The sequence below is a fragment of the Neopelma chrysocephalum genome, unplaced genomic scaffold (assembly GCF_003984885.1).
Source record: "Neopelma chrysocephalum unplaced genomic scaffold, ASM398488v2 Primary Assembly neopelma1_26, whole genome shotgun sequence".
Lineage (NCBI taxonomy): Eukaryota > Metazoa > Chordata > Aves > Passeriformes > Pipridae > Neopelma > Neopelma chrysocephalum.
In genome coordinates, this window is record NW_020897695.1 from 14,741,400 (window position 1) to 14,750,354 (window position 8,955).

General features: G+C 39.8%; 1 long non-coding RNA gene across 1 annotated transcript; it reads right to left on the reverse strand.

Moving 5' to 3' along the window:
• Nucleotides 1–388: 388 nt before the first annotated feature.
• On the reverse strand, nt 389–6,150 carry LOC113964007. The gene is made up of 2 exons (XR_003533029.1): nt 5,960–6,150; nt 389–2,447 (listed from the first exon to the last, which is right to left on the reverse strand). It is a non-coding gene; the product is annotated as an uncharacterized LOC113964007 (long non-coding RNA).
• Nucleotides 6,151–8,955: the final 2,805 nt, after the last annotated feature.

Sequence of the window (8,955 nt, forward strand, 5' to 3'; positions counted from 1 at the left end):
AAGGCTGTTTACACCACAATATACAAACCTGTAAAGGTACTAAACAAACGCCTGTGGGGCTGACAGAGGGCCTGTGTGTCTCTTGGCTCCACATTTCTTTCCTTGCTGAGGGAAAATAGCCCTTCACTAGCTCTTTTGGGGAGATAATTGCAAAGGGCATGTCTTCCATTGATCTCAAAAGGTGAGCAAGGAAGAAATAGTATTTTTCATGTAAAACAGCCAGTCTCCTGAGTACGTAGGCCCTTCTTCCAGTGTGAATTACATGTACCAGTTTCATATTGCAAGAAACATTTATCTGTGCTTCTTAAAGGGAAGACACTTCAAGTGTTTGAAGAATACGTGCTATTTTTCCCACCTGCTTTTCAAGAGAAAAAGTTCCACAGTCTGCTCTTTTTTATATTTGATTTTAATCAAGTAGCCTTGTCGTAAATTTAGTAACCAAAGGAGTCTATTGTTGCTGCCTGAGTGATTGAAGGGTACAGGCTCCAGATAGAGTTTTTAATGTAACCAACATAGAAAAAGAGCAGTATGATATGTTCTGCTGATTTTTAGCTCCTGAGACCTATTTTCAATTTTTGCCAAAATCAGTAGAGTCATGGAACACTTAGAAACTTGAAGGGTTGATATTATTAAGGTTCAAATAATCACTGCGGGATGGTTCAACCATTGAGGTTAACTGGGCCTGCTCCAGCCTTCAGCAAACCAATTACCTTCAGGCTGTTTTCTTTTATCAAAGCTCTTCAGGCAATTTCTTTCAAAAGGTACCACCCACAGAATCTGATTACAAAGGCACGTACTACTAAACAACTCCAAAGGTTTTAAAAGTTACTATAAGTATGGAAAAATAGAACATCACATTCTTAAATGTAAAGGTGCCCATATTCAGCAACAATGAAATGCTATAGAACACCATCAACACTACTTCAAAAGAGCTGCAGTAGAGCGGTACACCTCTAAAAATAAAATGACATGTTTCAATCTGTAAGACACAAGTAGTAAGAAATAAACCTTGGGTTTATATCATCACAGGAATTGCATTTTTTTTCCAGAAGTCCTATGTTTAGTATCTAACATCACGTTTCAGACAGAGTAGCTCATTACTAATCCTGCACATCACAGCGAAAGGAGTCATTCTAATAAATCAACACAGACCTTGCTGTTTATAACAAAAAGGAAGGGGAGGAAAGAAATATATCTCTGAAAATAAATTTGATTTCTCTTAACTCTCAAGGGTGTTGAAGGATATATGTTAAGTCCATAGGAGAGACATCATCTTAATCGGTTTATCTTAACTCCTTTTGTCCAGGGAATGCAAAATCCATAAGCTGTTGCTCCACAGTTTTCTACTGTCCCAGGACAAGGCACATCCTGGAACACAACATTCCTCTTTCTGCTAGGTCTTCTCTATCTCTTTGCTCACACATTTTCCACCATCACTGGACTGTCTCTTCATATTTCCAAATCACTCTGATAGATATCAGCAACCTCAGTTGGATAGTGATTGTGGCACACTGTCAGTGAAGATAACTCACAGTCCTCAGGAATGAGACCCTGAAAGTGAAACACACTGGCCTTGGCAGTTCCTATATATTCTCTAACATTATTCATTCCTCAGGAAACTGGACAGGCACACCTCATTATCAAACAGTCCAGAGCTTGCTTTCTTTTATTCCATTCATTCTCATCTTCTCTACTGTTTCTTAACACCGGTTCTCTCTCTTCCTCTTGCCTCAAGTGAGACCTTTACTTTACAGTTTATTACCAATACCAACCCCTTCCCTCTCCCAAGGAGATCCGAATAAGAGTGCCTGTAGAGATTCCTTTTTTCAGTCTATAATGATGTTTCTTGTACTTCTCTGCTTTGTTCCAGCGGCACAGCCTCAGAGCATATTCTGCAGATTTTCTGACAAAGCTGCCATTGCCACCTACCATGGGGCTTTGCTTCTGTGAAGTTTGTGTTGATCCCACACACTTTCACACGTTCAGCAGCAGACTTAATAATAGCAGGACTGCATTGTAGCAAGTTAGGGAACTTAAGGCTCTTTTTCCTTGGTTTATTTAATCCAAGGTTAGCATGTTTTGGAAAGTATGTCGCTTCACAAAACAGTTCTGTGGCTGCTGCATGGTTAGATGTGCTCAGCCTAGCATTAAACTAGTCATTTTGAGTGCTGACAGCAACCGAGCTGCAGCAATGTGGAGCTCAGAGCCCCAGGTAACTAGTTGGGAAGTTAGAGGGTTTTGAGCTCCACACCATATGGCCATATCTGACTTAACTCATTATTAATACTGATTGAGCTTCAGTCAAAGCCGAGCAGACAAATTCTTACTTACAGCAAGAACTTTATGAGAACAGAAATAGTTGGGACCTCTTCTTGTGAATAGAAGTGCAGAAGGCAAAGAAATCTCTTAAGGCAGAAGTAAAAATGCAGGATTGCCCTTGGAGGAATCTGGCAGAAAAAAACCCCAGCAGAATGCGGCGGCAAACTATTATAGTGTGTACCTTGTCCTATTTAACAGCATTGTTGGACCAGTTCACTTTCTGCAGGATATCACTATTCCCCTTGGAGTCAACCCCTTTAAACATACATTGCCTACATCCTGAAGAGGGAAAAATATGCTTCTGGTGAGTTATTTATACAGCAATCTGATCTCTACTTGCACATCTGTGTTCATATGTATCTTCTCTCACTTTTATAGTTGCAGTTGCATTTTAACTATATATATGAAAAACTGTATAGAACTGGAACATGTGTGTCTGTATGGCTAACTGCTCAAACAAGCAAAAATTTGTTTCTACTAGAAACAAATAAGAACAATTTACCCAGCTTGCCTACCCTGGCAAAAAGAGCAACAAAAAAAATCACATATTTACAAGGAGAGGTCCTGAAGGCCCTTCTTTCTTTGACAAAGAAATTACTTCCTTCATTTCTGTGACAGTGATTGTAAATCTCAAAGTTCCTGCTGCCAGAATAACACTGAAGAACATTGGTGAGTCAGAAAACTTAATTAGTCTCCACCAGACTTTTTCAGATTTCTTGGCTTTCAGTTTCCAGTACCATATATTCATGCTTACCTTAAATGCTTTCCTGCGGCTCTGAAAAAAATAATAACTAAAGAAAAAAGGACAATAAACACAATGACTAGCAGGAAAAAAATTTGGGCTACACTGGGAACCTTCTAGGATTAACATATCTCCAGTTGCCCTTCTTTCCTTGCTGTAGACAGAATGATGAAAGCAGCACAGCCATTCACTTGTCCTATTGAGCAGCTGATTTGTGAGATTTGCCAATGCCCCTTCCTAAAGCATGGAGTGTGATCATTTCCTCCCAACTGAGGCCTGGAATGTTTCTGTAACTCTTCACTGTCCTGAGGACTTTTAACTCCTCTGCATGACATAATCTCCTTACAGCTTTCAAAATGAAGATCTCTTGCTGTACACTCCACATTCTCATCGTGTGGCATTTGGCCACTGTGAGTAGTCATGCTAATTTGGCATAGATGCCATGATTCACAGCCACAGCAACTGCATCTCATTGTGCTTTTCTTTGTAGGAGAAAATTGTAGAGTAAGTTATCTGAGGACCCCAGAACTCACTGTTAGAAGCAGAACTGATGGATCCAGTTCCCCCTAACTTGATTTACTAGCCACTGTGGTTTTACTTAATTTTTTGTGGAGTCAGTGTTTTTCTGCTGTGTCTCTAAGTAGCAGTCCTGCAGTGACAAGCAGGAGCTAAGTGATAACAACAGAACAGGATAATATGAACATGGACTGAGTTACTTTTCATGGCAGATGAAATCTCTGTGAGATTGAGAATATGGACACCATTTATGGTGGAAATACAGGAGGGCCAGCAATGGACTTAGAACAGAAGGAGGAGAAAAGCAATGATCTGGAAGTGCTCACAGATTAGCTTTTCAGTGAACAACTGGCAGAGCAACCAGATGTGAGAAACAGTAGAGCTCTTGAAATATGTTGCCATATCAAAGTCAGTAAATCTACACTGATGGAGACTTACTGGCAAATCTGTTTTGACAAGAGTGAGAGAAGCTTGCGGGCCACTGTGAAATACAAACAACTGTATCAGAAACAGCATCAGGGTCTAAGCTTGCCTGTTCAGATATTAACAAGTTTATTTCTGTTTCACACTTTGCTTAACCTGACACTCATTTCGTTGGGGATTTTAGTATGTGCTATGCTGCCCTGGTTAGTGAAGGTAGAGAACAGGCAAATTAAAACAGCAGTAGAAAGTACCTCTGGCAAACTAAGCAAAATGGCAGACCAGACTGAAGGCAAGATAATCCTACACAGTGAACACTCCTTAAATGATAATCAAAGCTGTGGCTTGGGAATGCTGTTTGCTTCTTTTATATGACTTAGAAAAGGTGAATTCTTTATGACAAACTGAACTGACTAACATGGTCGCTTCAAGGGCTGCAGGGCGTCCTTACTTGATAAATCTTGTCTTTTTGCTAGGTACCTTATCAAGAGAAGAAAAAAAGTTGCTGATGTTACAAACCCCTTAATTTATATCCATACAAAACTAAAAATAGGACATTGTCCTTGTTGGTGACTTGCAGCAGCAGTTACATCTTCTCATCTTCTTCCTCACCTTTTCAATTTTTGATAATCTGTCTCAAAGCATGATCCTGAATGCTTGTGTGCTTTCATGACACATTCTTAAACCTTGTTAACAATAGCATTCAAATCAGGCTTTAAAGATTGTCTTCTCTAAACATAAAGATGTACCACAGTGTCAAGCAACTTGATGGAATTCATCCCTTTCTTTCAGTTTTCTGTGTGAATATCTGTAGGCATCGTGGCTTTACACTACCTATCATTGTGACACACCCCCCCTTGCTTTTTCACATTGCCTCTCTAGTCTCCTGAACTACTCTGAAACAAATAGAGCACATTTATTAGTTGGAATAAGGCATTTGTCCATGTCCCATCAACTGTGCTCATAAACAGGTACGACTAAAGCCCAGTTTGGAGCTTATTTTTGAGGTCACAGTGCCCTCTACTGTCCAAGGCATCCTCTTTACTTCTGCATCATCATAGTTAAAAACAATAGTATGCCAAGTGTTTATATACTTTTTCCTCCCCCGGAATTAACACATTCATTTCTGTTTCAATATGCACTTTCATCTAGACTAGCAGGCCAAGTCTGGGTTGTTTGATTGATTGAACAGGCCATTGTCATTTCTTGCTGACTCTAATGCTGCTTTGTCAGAGTTGCTGATAATTTAAATTAAGCCACTGATCTATGCAGAGCTTGAATCACACCTGACTTGTAAATGTTGAGTAATTCTACATGAGGAAGTGCTTTGACATGCATGCAAAGTAAGAAGAATCAGGCCGGTGTTTCAAGTACAAATTGTAAATCCATCTGCCACAGATTTGTATTGCTCCAGGTGATCATTCTGACTCTGCAGATACAAATCACCTATAAGATACAGAGGTGTCCTTTACAAACTCCTCTTCCGTTTGTGTTTGCCTTCACCATCTCTCTTCTCTTTAGGTAGTTTCACTTCCCTGTAAGTGTTGCCTGGAGCACCACAGACTGTCCTGCAAGTGAGCCCGGGACCATCCCTGCCCTCACACCAACCCATTACTCACAAGTAACCACAGATCCTTTGTGACACTCCCTCTCTCACCCTAAAAGCCCCATTTACCTTTACACAAGATGTGGCCTGCTCCGTCCACCCCATCCCTACCACTAGGAAATCCTCCTTTCTTTTGATCTTAGCAAAGAGAATTCAAATCAAAAAAAGTATCTATAGCCAACAAAAATTCCTAGCCTAGCCCACTTCTCAAGAAGTGTGCAGCAGGTAGCACTGAAGGGATTATGGGAGGCAGAGGAGAAACACTTCCTTCTTAATATACTGTTTGATTTTTTATTTTTTTTTTTTTAAGCTTGACAGAACAACTCATTGTGCTCAGAGAGCAGCAGCTGACTTACTGTTTCACAAGGCAGGTGCAACCACTCTAGCTCCTCAAGGTGCTACAACTTGTTTCCCAGTAGGGTGTTTTGTAGCATGATTCCCCACGGCACGACACGTAGGAGTTCAGAGGATTTACCTTCCGGAGAGATTACATTGGTGATATATATCAATGTACATATTGATTGTGGACTGAAGCCTGAATATAGGATAGCATTCATTTTCTCATGTTAGCCTGATAGCAAAATGAGAATTCACTAAACAATGCACTTTCTAGTGTGCACATTCAAGCGTATGTGTTTCCATGCAGGTATATATAAAAAGCATCTATAAAATACTAAAAATCAAACTGCACTGCTGGGCATGGAAGGCATATTTCAAAAGACATACTTGTCTTTAGCCATTTCTCCCATGCAACTGTCACATCACAGAGTTACAGAGAATTTCACTGATACTGAGCAGAGCTGACATTCCAGAATGAGCCCCAGGGCTGCACTGCAAGGAAACTGTGGCCCACTAGTAAACTTGGGTTTTGCTGAAGAAATATTTCATGGGAAGGATGCTTTTAAAATTGCCACTTAATGGAAGCATAAGAGAGTGTCAAAGAGCAGAATGCATAATCAGGAAAAGGTAATAAAGTTTTAAAAAGTGTTTTCTCTTTAGACAAATCTTTCCCATCTGTTGAGGTGGTACTTGGAAAAATTCTATCTGCCTTTCGAACAGAAAGGGATTCATTGCCTACTAACAACTCACAAGCTACCTGTACCATGTTTAAAATAATTTCCTGTTAGCATACCATATGCATATGCAGAATTGTGTTTTGCAAACAGCACAGAACCTCCACATTTCAGCTGTCATTATAAGCCTTATTGCCAGCATTATTAGAAAAACTGCAGAGGAAAGAATGCAAAATAAATTATGACAGTCTTACTTTACAGTAAACTGATTAAAAAACTCTTACATTAGAGTGAAATCAGTCAACAGTGTTGTAGCTCTAGGAAAACAAAATGTTACATTGGAGTATGTGAAAAGGAGTTTCATATCTTACTCATGAAGTCATCTATTAACTCCAGTTAGTACTGGTGAGATCTCAGTTAAAGGAATGTGTCTAGTAATGAACACTGCACTTTGGGAAAGATATGGACCCACAGAAGGATAAGGAGTTTTCCTAATCTCCTTTACCCCTACTGTCATTCTTATTTTACATCAGCAATGGTATTGCGAAGCAGATTTCCACCTCCACAAAGCACATAAATACAGCAGAAAACCCCCATGAAGTCTACACAAGGAGGTTGTGAAAAATATCCTGGAGAAGAGTAATTAGAGGGAATGCAATATCAGTTTTCAAATAGGCAAAAGGTTGCTACAAGAAGAAACAGAAGCACTGGATAAGTAGTGAAGGGCTAAAATTTCAGTCTGGGTTAGGTTAGACATTAGGACCAATTTCTAAGGAAAGAATAGTTAAGCATCAGAAACTTTGAAGGACCTGTGGAATCTCCATTGTTGGGGCTTCTTAAAAGGAAATAAGATAAACATCTTTCAAAGGTGGTTTAATTATAAACTGATCTTGGCTTGAGCCAAGGACATGATCTCTGACGATCCCTTCCTGCCCTACTTTTTATTATTATATACCAGCTAATCCCTCAATGAGTATTTATGAAAAAATTTCATCCCAAGTATGCCCTGACCCAGCTTTGAGCTGGAGACCACCCAGCTCCTCATATACCAAGGAAAATGCAATTATTACCCTGATATGCCATTCCCTGATTGTTTATTATGAAGGTTGTATGTAACTTGGAGATGATCAGTCTCTACGATGAAATACATCGGCAACACCTTCAGATTTTGGCAACAGCTGAAAAATCAAAGAGAAACCAAACAAGAAAAGAGAAAGAACTCTGAAAACAAAAGAGCAAGGACATACCTGTATTATTTACTTGGGGTTTTCTTTTGATGTGGGAGAGCAGAATAAGAAAGAGGAAATACCGAGTGTGTAGTTAAAAACTAGCTCGGATCTTAAAGAGGCACACGGGTTTCACTAATGGGTCTACCATAGATCTGCTTTGTAAGTACAATGGATGATCTAAAATGAGTGATAAACAAGGAAGGAAGGGAGTTGTGACAATAACTGATTAATAGCATTGAGAACAGGGTCTGTGTATGTGGAATGAGAATGAAGAAGGACAGGCAATAAATGAGGAAGAAAATGAAAAGTCAGAGGACAAAGAAGAAAAGAGGGAGGAAAAGTCATATTGTAAAATAACCTTAAATGTGCAAGTGCAACAGAGGCCTAACTCCAACAGAGATTCTGCTATTTTCAGTGTTCCTTATATTTTTAAAGGAGTGCTATGGGTAGAAAGGGAATACCTAAGTGCTGGAGTGAATTTTGGCCCCAGAACCTGGATCTTATACTACTTATAGTAGTTCAGAGGCCCCAAGACCTCACACTCCCAGGGATGTGTAACAGCTCAGTCAGTCATAGTTAAATTTTTCATGTAATTCAAGAAATTGAGAAGACATCCTTCTGTGTACCTTCTCTACCCCATGATACAATAAATATTGCTTTCTCAAAGAATCATATTTACTCTATTGCCCATGTTCAAGAATGGGTCTCACTGTCTCTTGCGTGATGGATTTTTGCTGCTGTCTTATTTTGAACTGACTTGAGATCTCTTCCTCCTCGGGATTTCCACAAGTAAGTCCCAAAGGTCTTATGGGGAACATGTTTATGGTCCTCCCTCCTCATTGTCACTACTACCTGAAATAGAATCATATTCAACTTGCCATCAGCCAGGACCCCCAGGTTCCTTTCTGCAGCACTGCTCTCCAACCCCTTGTTCCTTAGTCTATACACACAACCAGGTTTGCCCTGTCCCAGGTGCAGAATCCAGCACTTGCCCATGCTAAACTTCATAGAAGAACATAGAAGAACTGCACCCCTTGAGCATGAAGGAAAGGAAAGTTAAAGCAGGCAAAGAAGTTCACACCTACAGACACCTTACAAGAAGAAAGATTG